Below are 24,879 nucleotides of genomic sequence, written 5' to 3' on the forward strand. Positions count from 1 at the left end.
CCTTTGGAGTACGCTTGGATGTCGGAGCTCATAGAGGGATAGGGATTCTCGTTATTGCTTCTGTGCCCCGAGGGGGGGTTGTGCATTGGGCTTCTCTCACACTTCAGAAGCACATGGATGTCCTTGTGATTACCTGGGAAACCTACCATCATGCAGATCAGGACGAGCATTGTCACTCACGTGAGTATCCACCATCCATCACTGTATCCACGAGTCTCTTCTTTTCTCCACACAGGGCTACTCACGACTTCAGCGGCCACAGAGGGAGCGATTGAGCTGCTACATGTGCCACCATCCGGACACTGCTGCCCAGTTCTATGTCGCTGACCAGACAGCCAGGGAGGCATGCAAGGCCCGCAAACATGCCCTCAAAGCACTTGGCTTAAAGCCACACAGACACCTTTCACATGTGTAAATAAGCAGCACCTCATTTTGAACTTTAACTCTGTCTCAAGTGTATCATTTCATCCAAGCATTCAGCATGTCACTCATAAACTGGGGGGATCTCACTATAACCGGCATGGGAGGGACATACATACAGTTTCTTTGCCAATTTTACAAGGGAGGTTAATCCTGCATAGAATTGTCTTGAATGATGGTTGTCCAATCAGAGCCTTCTCAAAGATGTTATTGTTTGCTAGTATTTTTTCAAATCGGTGTTTTTGTAAAAGTGGAATTGAAGTCCCTAGATGTGGAATTCCCAATCCATCAGCTTTTATTGGTGTATATAGGAAGCCGAGGGGTGTGTCCGTGGGTAGGCAGAACCACTTTCTCACTGCTTTTCTTATCATTCCATCCATTTTTGCTATTGTGTTCCTGTGAGCACATCCTATCACCATTTTTTGTGTTAATTTTGGTACTAGGAATGTTCCATCCATTGGTGTGGTTTCAATGGGGCAGTGGTGACTTCGCATAGCATTCTTTCTAGTTCTTGAGTTTGCTTAGGAATGATCTTTCCCTTCCAACAGAACTCTATTCCCAGGTATTTTTGTTTGTCCATTATTCCCCTGGGTGGTATTACTCCGTCTTTGGTGTTGTAGAAGTGGGGAAGCAGTACCATATGTTTCCGTCTTCCATCATTGGCTATTGTCATAGCGGCTGATTTCTTTACATTCAACGACAGTCCTGCCATTTCCAATGCATCACACAGGCAATTGACTTTGGCCTGTAATTGTTGGGGGTGCTCGGCTAGCAATATCAAGTCGTCGGCGTAGGCCATGGCTGCCACTTGCTGTTCTCCCATCTCAATACCAATTTCGGGGATTGCCTTTTCTACAATCTCTCCCATCGTAAGTATAAACAAAATTGGTGAGAATGGGTCCCCTTGCCTCACCCCTCTTCCACATGTCGTTGTCATGGTTCCGAGGTGTAATTCAGAATGATAGTAGAGGTGAGCCATGTATCTTACTAGGGGTGGTGGCATTCCAGCTCCTTCCGCCGATTCGAGTATTGCCCTATGTGAGAATGTGTCGAACGCTTTGGCCAGATCCAGGAATAGTGCAGCCATAGGATGTTTCATCGTGAGTGCACCTTATAAGTGCATGAAGGAGTACTGATGCTTCCAGACAGCCATCTCTCTGTAGAAAGGCATACTGGAGCAGAGAGAATTGGATTTGTTCTCTCATTCTTCATGCTAAGATTTTGTGTAGGGCACGGGCTAGCACGGATGAGATAGCAATTGGCCTGAAGTCACCTGGATTCGTCGGGCACTCTACCTTCAGTATAAACGTAACTCTTGCGCAAGACAGGGTTGTAGGCAGGGCCTCTGTTTCCAAAATGATGTTAAATAGTCCTGCCACTGAGGGCTGGTGCCATGTTAGTATCTGCTGTGCTGATATTTTGTCCATCCCTGCCGCTGAGTGTCCCATATTGCGGAGCGCCTCCGTGACCTCCTCAGCCTCAATTGGGGCTACCAATTTCCATTTTGTCTCCCCAACTGTCGATGTTGTCCTATCCGAGCTGTTGGTAGTTGTCTGATAGACCTTTGCCCAGTACTCCTCCATCCCATCAACTCCTTGATCCAATCCTCTATATGCTTCCCTCCATTGGCCTTGCAATATCGTGTGTGCTGCATCCTTTTTCTTAAATTTATACAGCTTTTGGATGTTGGCATATCTTGCTCGCCGTATTTGCTTATTGGATGATGGTTTCTTGTCCTGCACTTTTATTGCCTTGTTTGTTTTCCATTTTAAGGGAATACATTTTTGTATATGCCTCTGTAGCCATTCTGCTCCTTGAGCGATGGTAATATGTCCTTTAAGCATATCTTTTGTCATTTCCTTTAATCCGTTACTTCCTATATTAGGCTCATCCAAGTTCTCCATCGCCTTTTTAAGCATTGTTTCTCTCCATGACCCTTCTTGTTCGTGGCCTTGTGTAGATGTTGTCACACTTCCCATGAGCAAGATTGTTGTCTGTGACCCCTCAATTCTTCCCTCATTTAGCGACGTATCCGCTTTAGAGATGTTAGCTTGATGTTGTGGCCTACAAAGTGTTATGAGCATGGCTTCCCTCCATTCCTCATTAGCCAATTTAATCAGCTGGTCATCTTCAGGTGTCGACCACATCTTCCTTTTCTTCAGCAGTAGTTGTACTTTTATTGGTTGATTCTCAAACACAATACAGAATAAACAATTAACCATTATCCTCCTTTAACCCCCATTAATTCCCTATCCCCCTCCCAGTCCCCAACCCCAACAAACATTCCCGTGGTCTAAGCCTGAGTATACACATATAAACATGAAAAAAAAGAAAGAAAAAAAAAGGTTTCTCTCCACATGGTCCTCACCAAGAGCCTTTAAGAAAGGTCACGTATTTTTCTCATTTCTTGCCATATGCATTTAATCTGCCAAACTGTTTATATGACATCTTTTTGAATGCCGCCACCCTGCCCAATTCGGTGAACAATTCTTGAAATTAGGGAGCACAATTGACTTCCATCCTCTGAGAATTATCTGTCTGCCAATCATTTTACTTTTGGACCCAGCTTTTTGTATATTTGTCACCCACTTTAATAACTGCCCAGTCACCCAATATACAGTACGTAGTCTAGGGCAGAATGAAATTTGACTATCTAAAACCTAACAGATCAAATTCTGTACTTTTAACCAGAATTCTTAGCGCAGAACCACAAAGCATGGGCAATGTCTCCATCCTCCAGCTGACATCGCCAGCAGCCTAAACAATCTATAAGGGGTCCAGTAGAAACAATGCAAAATCTTAAACTTAATAAGGTGTACCCTTGCATCCCTAGACATAGTTTAAAAAAATCTTTAAATTATTTCCCACACCCCATCCTCCAATTCCAAATTCAACTTTCTTTCCCATAACCTCTTAAGAGCTGTTAAGGCTCCATCACCCAGACTCTGAATCAACAAGGATTAGTACACTGACACTTCATGACCCTTTCCAAAGGCTGTGAGCACCATACAAAGAGTGTCTGCAATTTTAAGGGGCTGTATACTATCACCAAAAATAGTACAAAGTAAATGGCTCAATTGTAAACACTGAAAAAATGAGACCTAGAAATCCGAAATTGCTGTTATATTTTCAAATGATCTCAAAGGTCAGTTTTCATATAAGACACCAAGTGTAGCAACACCCCTCTCCATCCATTCTTTCCATCAAAAGGGGGACTTGTTGATACATAATTTGGGGTTCAGCCATATTCTTGAGGAAACATTTAGGTAAGTATCCAAATTGAACATATGGGAAACCTTTGCCCACACTGAATTTAAGTATGATGGGATGCATTTTAACTTCTAGGCAATTTAATAGAAAGACTTTGCAATTGTGAAATTGTTAAATTTTGTACCAGGGAGGGGCTCTCTCTAGTGGAAAAGACCAGTGGGCCAAGGGTCTAAGATTAAAAGCATAGTCATAATTATTTTGGGCGGGAGGCCTAAATCTCCTTTGTCAATTGGTCTATGTAACTTACTAAAATGTAACCGAGGTCGTTTAACATTCCAAATAAAAGGGTGAGTCACGTGACACCATGCGAGGATCGGATGTGTAAACGGCGAGCTCTGTGCACTTTACTAGTTTTAATATTTTTAATGACATAAACCGTTGAGATTCGGTATGCTCAAGCTGATGCCCCCGAGCAGGCCGCAAGCCTGGGAGTTGACTTAGTCGGGGAGGTGAGGGAACTGCGGCAAGAGATGCTGAACATGTCGGCAATGCTGACGAAGGTCGTTGCTGACTTGGAGGATCTTGCTGTGATATGTCGATCGATCACTACCATGGAGATGAAGTTCACTGATGTGGTTACAAGAGTGGGGGATGTCGAGAAACTAATCGATTACCTGGAGTCATCATGGAGGGAATTATCTGCTAATCCACTAGTGACCAAGGTGGATTTGGAGCGTGTCTGGGAGAAGTTGGAGGACATGGAGAACTGTAGCTGGCGGAATAACATCCGTATCATCGGAGTACATGAGGGAGCAGAGGGACAGGATATGTTGATGTTCCTGGATGGGCTCTTTCCAAATCTTCTCAAAATAGCAGGCCATAAGCTAGAAATCGAGCGAGCTCACAGGGTTCCTGCTTGGCAATCCTCGGAGGAAGACAGGCCCCGATCAATTCTGGCCAAATTTCTGAGATCATCCGATAAAGATCTTGTGTTATGCGAGGCGAGGAGTAAAGGAAGGCTTTCTTGGAAGAACCACAGCATTTTCTTGTTCCCAGATTTTGCGAATTCTGCAAGAGAGAAACGTGATCGATTTAAGAAATGCAAGAAACTTTTACATCAACGGAAGGTTGATAAGGATATCCGTAAAACATTCACATGCCCACAGCAAGCGATGTCCTTCATAAAGTCAATGGAGTGAGTAAGTCATCTTGTTTTGTGGATGAATCTACACACTCTTTATGCTTATTCCACCTGTTGGCTGGAGTTTGTTTTGTGGAGTATTTCTTGCAAGTCATTGGAGTGAGTAAGTCATTTGTTCGCACTCATGTTGCAGCCGAGTGAAATGGCTCACTGAACATTCGCTTGACTGTTTGAGGAATCTGCGTGTTCTCTTTGTGCTGGTTCTGCCTATTGGCTGGAGTTTATTTTGTAGAGTAACACACCTTCAAGACAGTTCTATGGATGAAGCTATACTCTCTTTGTGCTTATTCCGCCTATTGTCTGGAGTTTATTTTATAGATTATCTTTTGCTGTGTAATTTTGTCTCACAAAATTTGTATAGAAACACCGGACTTGAGCAATCAGATGGCATGGCTGTCTCAGGGATTGTCATAGGTGTGCATGGACTGTTTTGAGTTTGGAGGGATGGATGCCAGTTTGCGCTGTCGTGCGTGGGGTTAATGCGCATGTTTTTCTTTTTTCTGTTTTTTTTTTTTATTGTTGCACTAATGTTGGAATGTGGTTTTTATAATCTTGTTTTGGACACACGATCTGTCAAAATGTCAAATGTTAATATGAGTGGATTGTCTCTCTCCACGTGGAATGTGAATGGGTTGGGGCACACCATAAAAAGAAGGAAGATTATTTCTCTTCTTAAGCATAAGAAATATGATATAGTGTTTCTTCAAGAAATGCATCTTTCTCTGCAGGAAGCTGAAAAATTTGGGAGGATATGGGATGGGCATGTTTTCTTTAGTGCTGGCTCGAGTAAGAGCAGGGGAGTAATTACTCTGATAATTAAATATCTACTATTCAAATGTCTCAAACAGATTAAAGATAAGTTAGGAAGAGTCATTATTCTTTTAGCTGAAATTCAGGGGCAAAGTCTGATTTTGGCTAATATTTATGCACCTAATGTTGATGATCAGGGCTTTTTTATAGATCTTGAAGGGATGTTGCAAACCGCTGGCACCCCTCATGATATAATATTGGGAGGAGACTTTAATCTTTTGATGGACTCAGTCCTTGATCATAGTGAAGCAAAAGTGTACAAGCCCCTTAGAGCAACATTGACGCTTCACAGCTTGTGTAAATATCTTGGTCTTACAGATATTTGGAGACTTTTGAACCCATCTGGGAGGGACTATAATTTTTTTCATCAGTCCATAAAATTTTTAAAGACGAATCCCTCATTTCATCTGTTGCTGATTGCTCAATTGGATACATTTTAGTCTCAGATCAATTCCTGGTGTGTTTAGAGGTGTTGCCACATATGGAGAAAAGGAAATCATATAGTTGCCGCTTTAATGTATCCCTTTTGCAAAATCTTGAATCCAACAAATGCTAAAGGCTGAAATCAATGTCTATATGTCAGTATCTTCTGTGGGCGTGGCTTGGGAGGCACTTAAGGCAGTTCTTAGTGGCCGGATCATACAGTATGCCTCATTCACCAAAAAATCCAAAGCACAAGAACTCGTGGAATTGGAAGGGAATATTAAAAGTGCCGAGGCAGAGCTGAAGTGCCGAATGTCGTCTAATGGCCTCAGGGAATTGACCCGATTGAAATACAGATTTAATACTATTTTGTCGTGGAAGGTGGAGTTTTGGCTATTCAGGGCAAGACAGTCATACTTTGAGTTGGGGGACAAGGCAGGAAACCTTCTGGCTAGATATAAAAAACAGAGAGAGTCTTTTGCTACCATTCCCTCAGTGAAATTTGCTGGTGGTGAAATATTTACCTCAGCCATTAATATTAATAATGTTTTTAAAGAATTATATCTTGATCTGTATAGTTCCACGGCTTCGTCTACTGAAGAGGATATAAGAAACTTTGTGGAACCATTAGAACTTCCTAAACTGACGACTGATCAAACAAATTCTGTTGAGTCTGAGATAACCTTGGATGAGCTTGGTGAGGTAATTAAGGCCTTGCCAACAGGCAAGGCTCCGAGACCAGACGTCTTTGCCGCTGAATTGTTCAGATCTTATGCTACAGAACTGGCTCCACTTTTGCTAGAAGTTTATATGGAATCATTAAAGAATGGTAAGCTTCCACCAATCATGACGCAAGCCCGGATCAGTCTGATTCTTAAAAAGAACAAAAATCCAAGTGAGTGTAAGAGTTACTGTCAAATTTCCCTGATCCAGCTAGACATAAAAATATTGTCAATAATGTATGACATCTCTTATACATATAGATCAGGTGGGGTTTATTCGGGGCCGTAACTCTTCTGACATTAGGCATTTCATTAATGTCATGTGGGCAGTGGTGAATGATCAGACTCCGGTCACTGCCATCTCACTTGACGCCAAAAAGGCATTTGATATGGTAGAATGGGATTATCTTTTTAAGATTTTGGAAATATAAAGGTTCGGGAATACTTATATTGGATGGATTAAGTTACTTTATTTACACCCGGTAGCGATGGTTCAAATGAATGGATTAATTTCAGATTATTTTATTCTGGATAGGGGCACCCTGCAGGGTTGCCCTCTTTCCACTTTTATTGTTCTGTCTTGCCTTAAAGACACACCTACTTGCTGGCGATGCCAGTCAAGGATGGGGACATAGCCCATGTTTTTTGGTTCTGTACTATGATTCAAGAGTTTGGGTAGAGGGTTAAGAATTTTATCTGTGAGGTCTTGAGCACTCAGATTTTATTTTGCCCCAGACTTTGTATTTTGAATGATGGGGCGGGTATTAACTTAATGAACAAACATATAAAAAATTGGGTCCTTACCAGCGTGATGATCGGCAGGCAGGTAATTCTTAGGGGATGGAAGTTGGCTGGTGCTAACTTCATGAGTGTTGCACTGAGTTGGGCAGAGTGGCAGCTTTTGAAGAGATGTCACATAGATGGCTGGGCAGTTTGGGTGCTTATGGTAAGAAGTGGAGCACTTATTTGGCCTTCCTTGAAGGTTGCCAGGGAGGAACTGTGGAGAGGGACAATTATGATTAAATATATGTAAATTAATTAATATGTGGAACCCTTTTTCTTTTTTGTTGGTTAATTTTGTTTTTTTATGTCATCGAGTATTTTCTTTGGACTGTCTGTTTATATGTGTGTCTATTGTTATTCAGTGTTTAACCACTGGGATGTACGTTGGGTGACGGGTGGGAGGGGGGCATATAATTGATAAAAGTTGATTATGTGTATTCTTGTGCTGTTTGTTAAAATCTGGGTATGGAATCAATAAAAATTGTCAATAACAAAAAAAAAATAAATAAATAAATAAACAAAAAAAAAAAACAAACAAAACAAACAAAAAAAAAACATTCCAAATAAAAAACTTAGATATTCTATCAAATTGTTTAAAATAAGAAAGATGAACTTCTAAAGGGTGAGACTGCAGTAAATAACTGAATTTGGAGATACAATAAAGTTTTAGAACATTGACCTTCCCAGCCATAGACTCACCTATCAACATCACATGAGAACTTTTTCATTAATGGATCAAAATTAGCTCTATCTAAACCTCTCAGATTTTCTGGAAATAAAATGCCTAAATACCTAATGCCAAATTGCTTGGGGCCATTGAAAGGCGCCTGGTTGGAAAGCTGTGGTAGGGCAATATGCTGTCAGTGCAAGAACTTCTGATTTAGACCAATTCACCCAGTATTCTGAAAATTTGGAGAAAGAATTCATATTCTATGGAGGCTAGGCATTGATATTTTAGGGTTGGAGACAAATAATAATATATAATCTGCGTAGAGTAAAAGTTTATGCACCACACCTTCTGCTACAATACCAGGAAAATCATCCTCTTTTCTTATTGCGGCTGCCAATGGTTCCAGGACAAGACAGAAAAATAAAGGGGAAAGAGGCTCGCTGTCATTATCAACCGGACCCCTGCCATCTTGATCTTGTGAGGCGTCAGATGTGTGCAAACGTAAGTGTTTTTAATGTCCCCACAGGCCGACGATTTCAAATTTTTTGACATACTACGCTCCCAGCACAGTTTAACAGTTGAAACTATTTCAGTTCTCACCGGTTAATATTAATTAAAAGGATAATTGTGAAGTGAAGCAGAGCTTGCCTTTAAGCGGCCAACACTTGCATAGTGTCACGTGGCTCAAACACCCATTTCTCAACACCAGAACATCTAGTTTTTATTCAAATCAGAGTTAGATTTAGAGTTTGGTTAAAGGGTTACACTTCATGGATAGGTTTAGATTTGAATTATAGGTTAAAGTTAAAATGTTTCATGACACTGGATTGGTGAATTCTTAAAAAAAGAACAGTTAATAGAGTTGATAATTCATCTCTTTCATGCAAGTGGTAAACTTTGCTCTCTTGTAAATAATTAATAAATTAAAAAACTGATCAGAGAGAAGAGGAAACTTCAATCTCAACTTCAAAAGATTTTTTTAACATGCCATCAAGAACTCATTCCACTCTGCTGTAAGTAACCAGCTGGACTTGCAGAGGCATAAAGCCCAATTCTGCCACCCTCTCTGTCATGTGAAGTCCAAGCCTATTAGACCACAGTGACATGAAAATGAGATCACTGATACTTCACGGTCTTCTATCTGAGGAACATATACAGTGAGGGTGAAAGAAGCAGAGAGGCCATATACAGAGGAAATTCACCAAGTCCCAGTGAGGATTATTAAAACCTAAAAACAGACGAAGCAGGGCCCTTGATAGCTTGCGTCATGACAAATGTTCTGAATAAGTAGATGTGAAAAAGCTTTGTTCATTACATTGATGATAAATTGGAAGCCTAAGCTTGTCTCATTTCTCTATTGTGCCCCAAACTCCAATTGAATAAGATACTTTTCCATGCCATTAGGATAATAGGATAATAAAAATGATGAGTGACCATGGCATAGAATAAATAGTTCATGCTGATGTGGACTACCTTGGAACAGAGTCTAAAAACTGAGTAACATAATTGCAGATTTGGTTTTATGTAAAAGCTAAAAAGAACAGACATTTATTGGTTACAAAATAGATAGAGTGAAAACACCATTTACCCTTCAATCGAATAATAATATGTCATATGTCACCTTATTTCAATCGGAATCCAGCGTAAATTCAGGCCTATTATTATTGTTCCTCTCAGTCCACTCTTTTAACAGCTATAATATTTTATCCCTCAAGTGAAAAAATGTTGGCCTTTTTGCTAATTGATTTTTGTGTCATCTTGAGATGTATAGGATGTATAGTTACCCAGCAACTAGTGGTTAAATTAGCAATATTCAAAATATCAGCCCTGCTACCCCATTTGAGCTAGGGACTACAATTTTCACATGTGAGCCATTTTGTCTATATGTAACAAATATGCTTCAAGGACCTGTGAGTTCTGCCTTTTTTTTTTTTTTTTTTTGACATTTTAGGTAAAACCTTGAACTGCTTGTCGAATGGATTTAAAATATTTAATCTTTGGGCATAGCTTTTATCAGGTTTGTTAAATTTTTGAAGGAGTAGAAATTAAAATGTATGACCATCAACTCCATAGACCCTAGCTGTGTCATTTTTACAAACAATTATTCCATTGCAAGTGTTTGTCCTTACTGAACATAATTAATGTAGGTTCTTTTGTTATTGTAGCAGCAACAAACCTCAGTACTCAAGGGGGTGCCATTAAACCAGATGTGTTATTATTCAGATAGCAAGCTATTGTAATGTAGCAGCTGGCACTGGCAATGACAAAGACGATGAAAACCCAAGTGCAATTTATTTACATACGTTAAATCCAAAACATGAATCCGAAACATAATAAACATAAACGACTTGACATAGACTTAAACTTGACTTGACATAGCATAACATAGCATGACATGACACGTTACCAAACACATACATGACAAGGGACAATGGAAAACATGAGGGCTTAAATACTAGACATGGGAGAACATAAACCAATGAACAAACAGAACTCTAAACAAGATAATCAAACAATGAACCAATGAAAACAAGACACATGAACATGGAGGGAAAACAGGACATCACATGACTAGGGACACATGACATGAAACAGGAAATAAACTTTTCAAAATAAAAGACATGAGAAACATGAATCAACAAAATACACATGACAGCTATCAATGAGTTGACTTTATTTACTTACTCAGCAAGATTTGCTTCAAACTTTTGCAGGACCATGACAAAACTGATGTACACTAATGTCCACTATAGCAATTTTTCAACTGGTGGGTAGCAGGTCTGTTCAGACAGGGTGCGGACAGCAGGGAAAGAACAATGGCAGTGTTCTTCCATATATTTTTTTATGATTTTCATCTCACATTCGGTGCTTTATACATGCTTCTCATCTGAAACGCACATTTATGCCAGAATGACCTAACAGTGAAATCGCAAAGAGTATGTTGACTTTTCTTTAGCTGAAATCGGTCTGTGCATACCGAAATGCAAAACACTGCCTCCAGTGGCCAAAGCGGTGAGTGTTGTTGGGCGAATGGGCACGTGTGAGCTCGATTTTCTAGGTAAAATGTCCACAGAGGGGTGCCAGAAGCGAGTTGTTTTCAGCTGTACAGGCTGTAATACATTGACGAGGAATGGATATTTTATAAACTGTTCCCCCCAATCCAAACTCCAAACCATAACCTAATCATCAGTGGAGTAAAAATGTAATGTTAGTGGGAAAAACGCAACCTCCGAATCGTGCTTGTCGCTGATTATTTGAAAGCAACTACTTCCTGGTTTCAGCACAGGATCTCAACCCGGGTCTCCCACGCTGCCGAAATAACGTGCTTAAGGTCGTACCAATGGGGAAGGTAAGCATGCTGGAGCCTATGTAAAAATGTTTAATAGAATGCACTTGTACGGAAGTCAGCATTATGTGGCCAATCCTAGGGTACCAGAACTCTCGGAAACAACATGCAGTGTGAAACGTCATCCCAATGTTGTTTGCACGATGCGATTGAAGTCTGGTTTTTGTGCCATGATCTGCTCTGCTCTTCTCTGCTATATTTCTAATGTAAAATGCATTAAACCACAAAACTGATGCAACCTGAGTTTAAATGGAGTTTAATGCGCTATGGAGCAAATCAAACCTCTCAAACAGTAAACAGCCCTGGCATTATATACAGCCACAAGGAGCTATACCAACACTGACATGTGCCAAAATAAAGGGTTTTTCAAATTACACATTATTACCCTTAACCCTCCTATTCTGTTAAAGGGCTGCTTACAGCCATTTCTGACCAGAAATAGTACAGGTGTAACTTTGTTTTTTATAAAGAAATAATGACATTCCTTCTTCCCTGAAGTAAAAACAATAATATATGCACTTTTTATGAGGACATTTTTTTTTTTGGGCTACAAACTGGTCATTACAAGGGTATTATGCTATAAATGTGGTTTATCAGGAAATTTTTAGTGTCCCCATAGTCCCCGCTTAAAAAAACATACTAAACGATGTTTTTTTGTGAAGGTTAGGTTTAGGGGTAGGGTTAGGGTTAGAAGATAGAATCTATAGTTCATACAGTATAAAAATCATTATGTCTAAGAAGTCCTCATAAGGATAGCCGCACCAACATGTGTGTGTGTGTGTTCAGATGGCAAATGCAGGAAAAGTCCTCAAGTCTTTTTTCTCAAGAAAACAATTTTTGTTACATCAGAAAAAGTGATTTCAGTCAAAAATGACCGAAACAGTATAGGTAGGTTAATAAAGGTTTTTGTAATCTAATTATTATTTATTTAATAATTATTTATTATTATTATTTTTTAGAAAGACTAGCTACATTGACCTAACCACAGTAACGAGGAGCCATCTGTGCTTATATGGAATTGCACTGTAAATAAATGGGCAGGCAAAGTACATAAAGGGCTCTAAAGTCTTGACCTCCAAGGCTCATGGACAAATAATGGACAAAGTTTCCTCCTATGTAATATGTGTTCTGTTTGAATGATGTCTGATATTAGGAAATAAACTGGATAATAAATATAATATTTTAATAAAATAGGCTTATCAACTTTTAAAAGAAGGGAGAGAAAACTTTTACCTACTTTTAAACTTTTGTCAACAACAAAAATAATGTCACTTGATACATGCCGTAAATGCCTGTATACTTAAAAAAACATGAACAAAACTATAGAAGACAAAATAATAATAATCAATACAAGCTACGTTAAATACAAGCTATGTTTTATACTGTGTTTGGTCACCACTTAATGTCCAACTTGCAGTTATATTTTATTTGTTCTCACTGTAATTCAGAATCCTAACTTCTCAATTACAATGCTTTATCTAGAATAATTGTCTGCAACTCTGTGCATGTGTCTTTTGAACACTGCACAGGCAACAACAGCTCACTCTCAGCCTCATTCAGTCATCTGAGACGCAATAAAAAGAAAAGAGTTGAGGCAAGATAGCATGATCAGACACTTTTGCTGAAAGCAGAAAAAAATCAAGTGATTCAGAAATGTTCAAAGCTGCCTGCTTCTGAGAATCTTCATGACAGAAATTTGCACTCTCTACATGGCTGTATTACAAAACATCTCACAGGTCCTGCTGAATCTAGTTTGTTGCATTGGTTCAAGAGTATTTTCTAATGAACAACAAAACAAGGCCAACCTCCCTGATAGCACATGTACATCACCCAGACATGTATTTGATTTGCGTGTTTACATTTGAAAGACATATTTTTTAGGTTGTTTTCTCATCTGCAATACGTCTATAAGACGTTTTCTCTCGGATGTCAAAAGGACATTCAGCAGATGTCTTTGAGAAGTTTATGATTTAAAATATATTAAAATCTGCTCTCTGTTTTTCTCAACAATATAAAAGATGTATCAAACAGATAAAGTACTTTCACAATAATTTATTTTAAAAAAATGATACCAAAGCATTATAATAATATTCTAAACTATACGATAGCTTTGTGTAAGGAACTGATTGAAACCAAATTCTTCCCAGTGACATCCAATACCATTCACATGCCTCAATTCAAAAGATACATCCGAACTTGAGCTCATTGTAATCGGTCATGAGACACACAAGAGCCAATGGCATTTGACATCACTGATGTCAACCCTATGACTTGTTAACGCTTCTCGAGGTGGACATTTTTGAATGTTAGAACAAGCCGAGAGTGGGATGTGTTGCGGCTGATGCTGGGGGACCACGATCATGGAATATGACCATTTTATTTGGGTCTGTTCTTCACTCAAAGCGATCAGAAGACATGGAATAAACCCAGAACAGAACAGGTCCCATCAGCAGAGATGAATGTGTACAGAAAACCACGGATTAAACATTAACCACTGCAGACTGATAAATGTTGCTGATTAAACATTACCATTGTGAATAAACATGGCTGATTTCAAACATAATAAAAAGCAACATATCATATCAGAATGACAAAAATGTACCCCAACATACAATTTCACAATCATAAAAATCTCATGCACTTCGTGTCAGTCTTTGATGCCAAACGCTTCTTATTGAAAGCAATGCACTTGCCGAATGCGTCGGAAAGCTGCTTTTGGCATCCACCTGTTGACGCGCGGAGCTGTAGTACAAGTGGCAATATTTGATGCCTTGGGAGTGAGAACGGGTTGTTTTTTAAGATGTTTATCAGATGTTGATTAGAATGCGATGGTTTCCAGATGAAACACTCTTAAACACTCCTTGAAACAACCACACTGTCTTTTTCCAGAACAGCCTGTATTTCTCCTGGGGTTACCTGTGGTTTTTCTTTGTATCCCGAACAATTCTTCTGACAGTTGTGGCTGAAATCTTTCTTACCTGACCTTGGCTTGGTATCAAGAGATCCCTGAATTTTCCACTTCTTAATAAGTGATTGAACAGTACTGACTGGCATTTTCAAGGCTTTGGATATCTTTTTATATCCTTTTCCATCTTTATAAAGTTCCATTACCTTGTTACGCAGGTCTTTTGACAGTTCTTTTCTGCTCCCCATGGCTCAGTATCTAGCCTGCTCAGTGCATCCACATGAGAGCTAACAAACTCATTGACTATTTATACACAGACACTAATTGCAATTTAAAAAGCCACAGGTGTGGGAAATTAACCTTTAATTGCCATTTAAACCTGTGTGTGTCACCTTGTGTGTCTGTAACAAGGCCAAACATTCAAGGGTATGTAAACTTTTGATCAGAGCCATTTGGGAGATTTCTGTTATCATTATGATTTAAAAAGGAGCCAAACAACTATGTGAAAATAAATGGCTTCATATGATCACTATCCTTAAATAAAAGGCAGTTTTTTTGCATGATCAGTCATATTTTCAAAATGCCAAAATTTCACAATTTCTGCCAGGGTATGCAAACTTTTGAGCACAACTGTATATGAACTCAGCTAAAAAAGAAACGTCCTCTCACTTTCAACTGCTTTTATTTTCAGCAAACTTAACATGTGTAAATATTTGTATGAATGTAAAAATTCAACAACTAAGACATAAACTGAACAAGTTTCACAGACATGTGACTATGTCTAGGTGCTTGTACGGAAGTCAGCATTATGTGGCCAATCCTAGGGTACCAGAACTCTCGGAAACAACGTGCAGTGTGAAAGGACATCCTGTCTGGTTTTTGTGCCATGATCTGCTCTGCTCTGCTCTACTATATCTCTAATGTGAAATGCATGTCTCGATATCATGACGCAGACCACAAAACTGATGCAACCTGAGTTTAAATGGAGTTTAATGCGCTATGGAGCATTATATACAGCCACGAGGAGCTATGCCAACACTATGCCATGTGCCAAAATAAAGGGTTTTTCAAATTACACATTATTACCCTTAACCCTCCTATTCTGTTAAAGAAGGGCTTACGGCCATTTCTGACCAGAATTTTTTATAAATAAATAATGACATTCCTTCTTCCCTTAAGTAAAAACAATAAAATATACACTTCTTTTTTTTTTTTTTTTTTAGATCTTATTTAAATGTAAATTTCTCGATTTCACCATTCATTTGCATATGCAGCTAAGCAAATTTGTGTAACTTAAAACAATAAAAATCTTCACAGCTATAAGTAGAAACATGAAGAAAATATGAGAATGTGTCAAGTATTTGGGGCAGATTGCTGCGATCTTGTGAAAAAAGAAAAATAACATGAATTGAAAATCACGTTATGACAATAATAGCCAGTAGATGGCTGCAGTGTCCTATGCAGCCAAGTCATATGTAGTAATTTTCAATTTTATCACAAGTTATGCATTTGGATATATATTAAAACACTATCAAACTATAATTTGACAAAGTTAAGCATTTGTGTTTTTTTTTAAGTGTCAGTCTTTGCAATAATGTAACATTATACTTACAGTCAAACCTGACCTTGTGTTACAGAGACATAGAATAATAATTTAATTGCCAATCATTTATTTAAAAAATCAAAATTAAATAATTTAAAGTAAGTTAATGATTACATCAAGAAAAAGAACAGTAATAAACACATGAACAGCAATGGACTGCGAAAATTTAATTAGTTTATAAAACAGAAGATTCACACTTTGTTCTTTGTTCTCTATGTGCGTGTGTTCGTGAGTGTGTGTGTATCTGTGTTGTGCTGTGTTAGTCTCACCCATTTATTTTTGAGTTGGTTTTGGTGGTTTTTGAGGACTTTTTTTTAGGTTATACACTAGTCATTACGAGGGTATTATGCTATAAAGGTGGTTTATGAGGACATGCCTAGTGTTCCCATAATTCAAACGGCTTAAAAAACATACTAAACAATGTTTTTTTTTTTTTTAAATGTAAAAATGCCACAAGGTTTCACTGATGCTTAGGTTTAGGGGTAAGGTTACGTTTGGGGGATAGAATAGAGACATGTGACTAACAGAAATGGAATAATGTGTCCCTGAACAAAGGTGGGGTCATAATCAAAAGTAACAGCAGTATCTGGTGTGGCCACCAGCTGCATTAAGTACTGCAGTGCATCTCCTCCTCATGGACTGCACCAGATTTGCCAGTTCTTGCTGTGAGATGTTACCCTACTCTTCCACCAAGGCACTTGCAAGTTCCCGGACATTTCTGGGGGGAATGGCCCTAGCCCTCACCCTCCGATCCAACAGGTCCCAGACGTGCTCAATGGGATTGAGATCCAGGCTCTTCGCTGGCCATGGCAGAACACTTACATTCCTGTCTTGCAGGAAATCAAGCACAGAACGAGCAGTGTGGCATTGTCATGCTGGAGGGTCATGTCAGGATGAGCCTGCAGGAAGGGTACCACATGAGAGAGGAGGATGTCTTCGCTGTAAAGCACAGCATTGAGATTGTCTGCAATGACAACAAGCTCAGTCCGATGATGCTGTGACACAACACCCCAGACCATGATGAACCCTCCACCTCCAAATTGATCCCGCTCCAGAGTAAAGGCCTCGGTGTAATACTCATTCCTTCGATGATAAACGCAAGTCCGACCATCACTCCTGGTGAGACAAAACCATGACTCATCAGTGAAGAGCACTTTTGGTCTGGTCCAGCGAAGGTGGGTTTGTGCCCATAGGTGACGTTGTTGCTGGTGATGTCTGGTAAGGACCTGCCTTACAACAGGCCTACAAGCCCTCAGTCCAGCCTCTGTCAGCCTATTGCGGACAGTCTGAGCACTGATGGAGGGATTGTGCATTCCTGGTGTAACTCGGGCAGTTGTTGTTGCCATCCTGTACCTGTCCCACAGGTGTGATATTCAGATGTACCGATCCTGTGCAGGTGTCGTTACATGTGGTCTGCCACTGCGAGGATGATCAGCTGTCCTTCCTGTCTCCCTATAGCACTGTCTTAGGTGTCTCACAGTACGGACATTGCAATTTATTGCCCTGGCCACAACTGCAGTCCTCAAGCCTCCATGCAGCATGCCTAAGGCACATTCACGCAGATGAGCAGGGACCCTAGTCATCTTTCATTTGGTGTTTTTCAGTCAGTAGAAAGGTCTTTTTAGCGTCTTCAGTTTTTATAACTGTGACCTTAATTGCCTACCATCTGTAAGATGTTAGTGTCTTAACAACCGTTCCACAGGTGCATGTTCATTAATTGTTTATGGTTCATTGAAAAAGCATGGAAAACATCTTGGTTACTGATGTAATCTCTGTTCCCAAACGAGACGTTGTGTTGATGTAGTGACACTAGGGGTTCGATCTTGAGAGCCCCAATCACCTTTGCTTAAAACAGAAAAGGCCAATGAAAATTAGCGAGTGGAATTTGCATGCCACTCTCCGCCCCGGACATACAGGTATAAAAGGAGATGGCGAGCATCACTCATTCAGATTTATGCTGATGAGCCGATAGAGAGTCCCAGCCATGTCAGCGGTCGTTCAGTGCCATGGCAGGAGGAACACAACGTCTCGTTCCCTCCATCAGGGAACAGAGGTTACATCAGTAACCAAAACATTCCCTGTCTGTCACTCACTCAACGTTGTGTCGATGTAGTGACACTAGGGGTTCCTATAGGAAACGCCGCAGGCACTGAACCAGGGCACAGAAGAGTGGACACGGGCAAGCTGCTGCGTGCCTCACAGCGAGCGCTCAAACACGTCGTGACCTTCCAGTGAGTTAGGTAAGGCATCTCCCTAGTCCTGTTAAGGGGGAGGAGGCACTTACCCAAGTAGGCTACCGGCAGTAACTTTCTTAATTTGCTGTTAAGCAATCTCCCGCCGAGCACTTTCTAGAATAGCGCTGGGAAGTGCTCTCCTCTCTGCAGGAAGGAGAGCACTACGGAGACCACATCCTACCGGAGGGAGGTTAACATGTGGAGCATACCTCACATGGACTTACCAACGGGGAAGTACACATGTGGAATGATACCACAGAAGGACCCTATATACAGAGAGGGTTTGCAGCACATTTGCCAAGACAGAGAAAGCTCTGATGAGGGGAAACACAGGTTTCACCTAAGGGGGAAACCGAACAGTGGAAACTCATCATACGGGATTACCAAGGGGGAATCACCATGCATGGAGCACTGAGCCCGAGCACATGGCCTCACCTGAACAGGGGAATACCACGAGTACTGGGCCTGGTGGCGTTACTCCTCCACAGAGTTAGTCACCGAACAGTGCTAAGGAATTAAAGAAGCGTCCAGAGTTCACTGGTACGGGGAACTGTTGTGGACAAAAAGCGCACATTATCACCTTTGAAAAAAGGGGAAAGGCGCAATGCAACCGGCTGCCCGGTCTACCTGCTGTTACCGCGTAACACTCGGGTCGAAACCGCATCTATGTGTAGGTTATAAAACCTCGCAAAGGTATTGGGTGTAGCCCAACCTGCAGCTCTGCATATGTCTGCTAGAGAGTCCCCCCTTGCCAGTGCCCAGGAGGATGCAACACCACTAGTGGAGTGCGCCAGGACTCCCAAGGGGCACGGCAAATCCTGAGACTGGTATGCGAGGAAAATGGCATCCACAATCCAATGGGCTAATCTCTGCTTGGAGACAGCTTTCCCCTTCTGCTGTCCTCCAAAACAGCAAAGAGCTGCTCCGAGCGTCTAAAGCTCTGCGCGCGGTCCAGATAGATGCGCAGGGCGTGAATTGGACACAGCAACAACAAGGCCGGGTCTTCCTCCTCTGGAGGGAGCATTTGCAGGTTCACCACCTGGTCCCAAAAATGAGTGATGGAACTTTGGGCACGTAACCGGGCCGGGGCCTCAAGATCACGTTAGAGTGTTCCGGCCCAAACTCCAGGCATTCGCTGGTAACAGAGAGCACCTGCAGGTCCCCCACCCTCTTGATGGAAGTGAGCGCCACCAGGAGGGCCATCTTCAGGGACAGAGTGCTGAGCTCGGCCTGCTCCAGGGGTTCAAAGGGGGCTCTCTGTAGGGCAGGTAGGACCACAGAGAGATCCCAAGAGGGGATCAGGCGCGGTCTAAGAGGATTCAACCTCTTTGCGCCTTTGAGGAACATGTTGATCAGGTCGTGCTGTTGTGAGGGTCTCCCGTCCAGTGTATCGAGGTGAGCTGCTATGGCAGCCACGTACACTTTCAGGGTAGAAGGAGACAGTCATCTCTCCAGCCCTTCCTGAAGCAAAGACAGCACAGACCCGACGGCGCATCTCTGTGGGTCTTCCCCATGGGAAGAACACCAGTTAGCGAAAAGACACCACTTCAAGGCATACAGCCACCTCATGTCTACCACTGCTGGCGGCGTCCTGTCCAGGAGCCAGAGGTGGAGATTCCAGAAGTCCGGCCACAGGTGGTGGAGCGTGCCTTGCCCCTGACTGAGAAGGTCCTGCCTCAAGGGAATGCGCCAGGGAGGTGCTACTGTCAGGAGCATCAGATCCGAGAACCAAGTCCGTATGGGCCAGTACGGCGCAATGAACAGGACTTGCTACTTGTCCTCCCTGACTTTGCACAGAGTCTGTGCAATGAGGCTCACAGGAGGAAACGCATACTTGCGTAGCCCCGAGGCCAGCTGTGCACCAAGGCATCCATGCCGAGGGGGGTCTTGGACAGGGAGTACCACAGGGGGCAATGAGAGGAATCTTGGGAGGCAAACAGGTCTACCTGTGCCTACCCGAATCTCTCCCAAATCAGCTGGACTACGTGGGGGTAGAGTTTCCACTCCCTGCAGAGCATTACCTGCCGTGAGAGCACGTCCGCTGCACGGTTGAGGACGCCCGGAAGGTGAGTGGCTCACAGAGACTTCAAGGTCTGCTGACTCCAAAGGAGGAGGCGGCGGGTGAGTTGCGACATGCGACGCGAGCGTACACTGCCTTTGTGGTTTATGTATGCTACAGTCACTGTTGTCGGTTCGGACCAACACATGCTTGCCCTGAATCAATGGCCGACGCCTCCTCAGGGCAGTTGATGTGCCATTGGATTCGGGACCCTGTCCAGAGCCCTGACACTGCCTGCCTGTTGCACATGGCGCCCCAGCCCGAGTTCGAGGCGTCCGTCATGACCACGACATGCCTTGAGACCTGCTCTAGGGGAACACCTGCCCATAGAAATGCAAGGTCTGATCAAGGGCTGAAAGTTTGATGGCAATGCGGCGTGTGGACCTCGGGACTCGAGTCTGTAGCCAGTGCTGAAGCAGTCTCATATGCATCAACCCGAGGGGGAGAACCGCTGCTGAGGATGCCATATGCCCCTTGAGCCTCTGAAATTGTTTCACTGGTGCCGCGACCTTCTGACCTGAAGCCCAAGTCGGTCGAGGTGCTGAAGCACAAGGTCCCTGTGCACACACAATAGATCTTGCGAGTGAGCTAGGATTAACCAGTCGCCGAGATAATTGAGAATGCGAATGCCCTTCTCCCTCAGCGGGGCCAGGGCAGCCTCTGCGACCTTGGTAAAGATGCGAGGAGACAGGGATAGACCGAAGGGGAGGACCTTGTACTGGTATACTCATCCCTCGAAAGCAAACCGAAGAAAGGGTCTGTGTTTAGGAAGGATCGATACGTGAAAGTACCACTCCTTCAAATCGATAGCTGCGAACCAATCCTGATGTCGTACTGATGCCAGGATGCACTTCTGCGTTAACATCCTGAATGGAAGCCTGTGTAAGGCCTTGTTTATGGCACGCAGGTCTAAGATTGGGCGCGACCCTCCCCCTCTCTTGGGCACAATAAAATAAGGGCTCTATTGCTCCCTTAGCCAGGAGGGTGTAAACCTCCGCCTGGAGGATGGAGGCACCCTTGCCCTGCACCGTAGTGGAGAGGATGCCACTGAACCGGGGCGGGTGTCTGGCGAACTGGATCATGTAGCCAAAGCGAATCATCCTGATGAGCCACCGCAAGGGGCTGGAGAGCGCTAACCAGGCCTCCAGCCTCTGCGACAGCGGCACCAGGGGGATGACTGGACTTACAGTGCCCAGGCAGGGTGGTTTGCAGCAAGGAAGAGCAGGCGTCCTACCTGGAAGATAGCCCAACTCGCCCGCTGCCTCCTCCTCTGGAGTCAGCAGACCTTGAAGTCTCTGCGAGCCACTCACCTTCTGGGTGTCCTCAAACGTGCAGCGGACGCGCTTTCACGGCAGGTAATGCTCCACAGGGAGTGGAGACTCCACCCCCACATAGTCCAGCTGATTTGGGAGAGATTTGGGGTTGCACAGGTAGAACTGTTCACCTCCCAAGACTCCTCTCACTACTCCCTGTCCGAGGCCCCCCTCGGCATGGATGCCTTGGGGCACAGCTGGCCTCGGGGGCTATGCAAGTATGCGTTTCCTCCTGTGAGCCTCATTGCACAGACTCTGCGCAAAGTCAGGGAGGCCGAGCAGCAAGTCCTGTTCGTTGCACCATACTGGCCCAACCGGACTTGGTTCTTGGATCTGATGCTCCTGACAGTAGCACCTCCCTGGTGCATTCCCCTGAGGCAGGACCTTCTCACTCAGGGGCGACACACTCCAGCACCCGTGGCCGGACCTCTGGAATCTCCACGTCTGGCTCCTGGATGGGACACAGAAGACCTAGCAGGTCTTCCACCAGCGGTGGTAGACATGATCACTCAGGCCAGGGCCCCCACTACGAGGCAGCTGTATGCCTTGAAGTGGCGTCTTTTCGCTAACTGGTGTTCTTCCCGTGGGGATGACCCACAGAGATGCACCGTCGGGTCTGTGCTGCCTTTCCTTCAGGGCTGGAGAGATGGCTGTCTCCCTCTACCCTGAAAGTGTATGTGGCTGCCATAGCAGCTCACCACGATGCACTGGATGGGAGACCTTCACGACAGCGCGACCTGATCAACAGGTTCCTCAAAGGCGCGAGGAGGTTGAATCCTCCTAGACCGCGCCTGATCCCCTTTTGGGATCTCTCTGTGGTCCTACCTGCCCTACAGAGAGCCCCCTTTGAGCCCCTGGAGAAGGCTGAGCTCAGCACTTTGTCCCTGAAGATGGCCCTACTGGTGGCACTCACTTCCATCAAGAGGGTGGGGAACCTGCAGGTGCTCTCAGTTACCAGCGAATGCCTGGAGTTTGGGCCAGCACACTCTCACGTGCTCTTGAGACCCCAGCCCGGTTACATGCCCAATGTTCCCACCACTCCTTTTTCGGGGCCAGGTGGTGAACCTGCAAGTGCTCCCTTCAGAGGAGGAAGACTTTCATTGCTGTGTCAAGTTCACACCCTGCGCATCTATCTGGACCGCGTGCAGAGCTTTAGACACTCGGAGCATCTCTTTGTCTGTTCTGGAGGACAGAAGAAGGGGAAAGCTGTCTCCAAGCAGAGATTAGCCCATTGGATTGTGGATGCCATTTTCCTCGCATACCAGTCTCAGGACTTGCCATGCCCCTTGGGAGTCCGGGCGCACTCCACTGCGTGCTCCTGGGCACTGGTAAGGGGCCTCTCTTGCAGACATATGCAGAGCTGCGGGTTGGGCTACACCCAATTCCTTTGTGAGGTTTTATAACCTATGCATAGATCCGGTTTCAACCGAGTGTTATGCGGTAACAGCAGGTAGACCAGGCGGCCAGTTGGGTGTACTGCTTGCATTGCGCCTTTCCCCTTTTTCAAAGGTGATAATGTGCGCCTTTTTTTCCACAACAGTTCCCCGTACCCAGTGAACTCCGGATGCCTTTTTAATTCTTAAGCACTGTTCGGTGGCGAACTCGGCAGAGGATTAACGCCACCAGGCCCAGTACTCGTGGCATTCCCCTTTTTCAAGTGAGTCCATTTGCTCGGGCTCAGTGCTCCATGCATGGTGATTCCCCCTTGGTAATCCTGTATGATGAGTTTCCACTCTTCAGTTTCCCCTTAGGTGAACCCTGTGTTTCCCCTCGTCAGAGCTTTCTCTGCCTCGGCCACTGTGCTGCATACCCTCTCTGTAGATAGGGTCCTCCTGTGGTATCATTCCATATGTGTACTTCCACATTGGTAAGTCCATGTGAGGTATGCTCCACATGTTAACCTCCCTCCGGCAGGATGTGGTCTCCGTGGTGCTCTACTTCCTGGAGAGGGAAGAGCACTTCCCAGTGCTATTCTAGAAAGTGCTCAGCAGGAGATTGCTTAACACCAAATTAAGAAAGGCACCGCTGGTAGCCTACTTGGGTAAGTGCCTCCTCCCCCCTTAACGGGACTAGAGAGATGCCTTACCTAACTTGCTGGAAGGTCACGACATGGTTGAGAGTGCTTGCTGTGAGGCATGCAGCATCTTGCACATGTTCACTCTTCCGTACCTCATGACACAGTTCAGCGCCTGCGGCATTTCCTATAGGAACCCCTAGTGCCACTACATCGACACAACATCGAGTGAGTGACAGACAGGGAATGTCTTGGTTGCTGATGTAACCTCCGTTACCTGATGGTGGGAACGAGACATTGTGTCCCTCCTGCTGTGGCACTGAACCGGCCGCTGACATGGCCAGGACTCTCTAAATCTGAATGAGTGATGCACTCCATCTCCTTTTATACCCATATATCCGGGGCGGAGAGTGGCATGCAAATTCCACTCGCCAATTTTCATTGGCCTTTTCTATTTTAAGCAAAGGTAATTGGGGCTCTCAAGATCGAACCCCTAGTGTCACTACATTGACACAACGTCTCATTCCCTCCATCAGGGAACAGAGGTTACATCAGTAACCAAGACGTTTTTTCATGTGCTGTCATGAAATTCATCACGTGAAATCGCAGGCTTCTCAGAATTTAAATTCATTGTTTTTCTTCTCACAATATCCTCCAGGTGGCACATGGGAATCCGACATTATCTTGTGGGAGCATTACAGTATTTCTCATGCACATTGTTTTAACCTGGCTGGCAGAACTAGTTATTGTAGCTAACATGAATAAAAAAGGTGCTTGGGATATTTCAATATATATATATATATATATATATATATATATATATATATATATATATATATATATATATATATATTATTTTATTTTTTATTTATTTATTTTTTTTATTTTTTTCCACACACACTGTAGGCATGTCAGACCCTGTAACTTGTACAACGTAATGTTGCTTGTTGCTTGTATGGAGACTGATGAACTATTAACAAGTTATTATCATCTATTCTTAGAATTGCAATAATTTTCAAGTAGTTGTCCTAACCATTTCGCTGTCTTTTCATTTGGTAATTTGAAGCAGGCACATATTTTAAAATGAGGTCTAAATGCAATAAAGATTTATCAGAAAACTTTGATTGACAACGGTGTTTTGCTTATTCAAATGCCGTTTTGTAGCC

The 24,879-nt window shown here is 43.2% G+C and overlaps 1 pseudogene; it reads left to right on the forward strand.

The window, feature by feature from the left end:
* Positions 1-11,579: 11,579 nt before the first annotated feature.
* The window catches only part of LOC127430496 (uncharacterized), a 28,838-nt pseudogene continuing 15,538 nt past the window's right edge, over positions 11,580-24,879 (forward strand).

Source organism: Myxocyprinus asiaticus, chromosome 40, assembly GCF_019703515.2.
Source record: "Myxocyprinus asiaticus isolate MX2 ecotype Aquarium Trade chromosome 40, UBuf_Myxa_2, whole genome shotgun sequence".
Lineage (NCBI taxonomy): Eukaryota > Metazoa > Chordata > Actinopteri > Cypriniformes > Catostomidae > Myxocyprinus > Myxocyprinus asiaticus.